This window comes from Myotis yumanensis, unplaced genomic scaffold, assembly GCF_028538775.1.
Source record: "Myotis yumanensis isolate MYYU_CA2020_CCGP unplaced genomic scaffold, mMyoYum1.0.hap1 SCAF_3, whole genome shotgun sequence".
Lineage (NCBI taxonomy): Eukaryota > Metazoa > Chordata > Mammalia > Chiroptera > Vespertilionidae > Myotis > Myotis yumanensis.
Genome location: NW_027223754.1, coordinates 158,195,344 through 158,197,758, shown reverse-complemented (window position 1 = coordinate 158,197,758; position 2,415 = coordinate 158,195,344). Strand labels below are relative to the sequence as shown.

General features: G+C 40.7%; 1 pseudogene; it reads right to left on the bottom strand.

The window, feature by feature from the left end:
* Window positions 1-1,731: 1,731 nt before the first annotated feature.
* LOC139005421 (ubiquitin-ribosomal protein eS31 fusion protein-like) lies at window positions 1,732-2,193 on the bottom strand (annotated as a pseudogene).
* Between the last annotated feature and the right edge of the window lie 222 nt (window positions 2,194-2,415).

The window sequence follows — 2,415 nt, the reverse complement described above, 5'->3', positions numbered from 1 at the left end:
AATATATATATATCTTGGATACCCATCCTTTGTCAGATCAATATTTTGCTTACCTTTTTTGGCTTTATTTTCTTCATAGTATCTTTTGATGAGCAAAGTTTTGATGTTTCTTTTATCAATTTTTTTCTTTTATGATTATTGCCTTCAATGGCTTAAGAAATTTTTGCCTATCGCCAAGTCATAAAGATATTGTGTTTTCAACTAACAGCTTTATGATTTGCTTTTAGGTTTTAGATTTATGATCCATTTTGAATTAATTTTTGCATATGGTGTGAGATAGGGTCAAGGTTCACTTACTTCTCCTATATGGATATTCAGTTGTTCCAGAACCATTTGTTGAAAAGATGTATTGCTTTGTCCAGTGTATTGCTTTGACACCTTTGTCAAAAATAAAGTGACCATTAAGTGTGCGTCTATTTCTGGCCTTCTGTTTTGTTCCCTGGATCTATCTGTCAATCCTTATGCTAGTACCACACTGTCTTGATTACAGTAGCCTATACGTCTTGAAGTTAAGTAGTATAAGTCTTCCAGTTTTTCTTAGTATTGAGATTTTAAAAGCTCCCCAGGTGGGTCTAATGTGCAGCCCAAACCTGAGAATTTTGAGAACATTCTAATGTGAGCCAAAGTTTCCAGACCCAGCTTTCTCTGTCTCTAGCTTCTAGGGCAGGGGTGGGGAACCATTTTTCTGCCAAGGGCCATTGGATATTTATCACATCATTCACAGGCCATACAAAATTATCAACTTAAAAACTAGCCTGCTATGCCCAGCTGGTATAGCTCAGTGGTTGAGCATCAACACATGAACAGAGAGGTCACCATTTCAATTCCCCTCAGGGCACATGCCCGGGTGCAGGCTCAATCCCTAGTGGGGGGTTGTGCAGGAGGCAGCTGATCAATGTTTCTATCTCTATATCCCTCTCCCTTCCTTTCTCTCTAAATCAATAAAAACATTTAAAAACAAAAATGCATACACTTGGCCAAATCCTGGCCCAAAACACCTTGTAGGATTAAAAAAAAAAAAATTAGACTCCTATATTTGGTCAAATGTTTAATTAACTCACCCCTAATGCCTTGGCTGGGCCAGACCAAATGATTTTGTGGGCCTTACACGGCCGCCACAGGCCGGACATTCCCCATCCCTGCTCTAGGGCAACATGGTAAACCAATTAGTAAACTTGATCCTATCTCCTTAGTCTAGAATCCTCGTCCTCTCCAGCTTTATGGCTGATGCATTAAGAACTTCATCAGTTTTTCACCTGGCTTCCCAGAACTTCTAGAAAAAAAAGCCTAAGTTCTTACTTACTGTGCCTAAAATCACCCTTTATAATTAGGCTCACGAATACTTCACCCATTACCTTCCCCGATAAGTACCTTAAACTTTAGCCATATCATATTAGTCATTCCTCAAGTGTTGTTTTTTTTAAATGTTAGTTGTCTTTTTTTTTTTTAACTACTTTGTGACAAGTTTCATGTGTGTGTGTTTTTAAATTAAAAAATATTTTTATTGACTTCAAAGATGAAAGGAGAGGGAAAGAGAGATAGAAACATCAATGATGAAAGAGAATCATTAATCAGCTGCCTCCTGCATGGTCCACTTTGGGGATTGGGCCCGAAACCTGGGCATGTGCCCTGACCAGGAATCAAACCATGACCTCCTGGTTCATAGGTTGATGCTCAACCACTGAGCCATGCCGGCTGGGCCAGTTGATGTCTCTTATGACCCATATACAATTACTTGTCTTCTAGTTTGTTGAAGCAATAGGTCAGACATTTGCCACAACAATGACTGTTAAAGTGGCTGGCCATAAAACTCTGGCACACATTCATCTAAAGAACGCTCCCAACGAAGGCAACTGGTTGTGCCATCTTATCCACCTTATAGTATTTTAGGGCAGCCAGCTTAACCTTCTTTCTCTTATGCTCACTCCTGTTGGGAGTGGTGTAAGACTGCTTCCCTTTCTTAGCACCACCATGTAGTCTCAACACAAGATAAAGAGTGGACTCCTTTTGAAGGTTATGGTCAAACAAAGAACATCCATATTCCAGTTGCTTGCCAGCAAAGATCAGTCTTTGCTGATCAGGAGGAATTCCTTCCTTATCTTGGATCTTGGCCTTTACATTCTCTCTTGTATCCAAGGGGTCAGCCTCGAGAGTGATGGTCTTCCTCACAAGGGTTTTCACAAAAATCTGCATTTTGGTGGCAGTTCCACCATGGATGGCAGATCGGAAAGCTTCCTCAAGTGTTTTAACCTTCCTCATGCCTCCATGCCTTTGCTTGCCCACCAACTTAAAACACACTTTCCTCCTGCCATTGCCTGTCACTTCCTTCTTCTCTTTCAACATGTAGCTGGTATCGTCTACACTGCTGTGCTTTGACCCCCTTATCTGGAACAAGTATCCTTCCCTGGTTCCCAT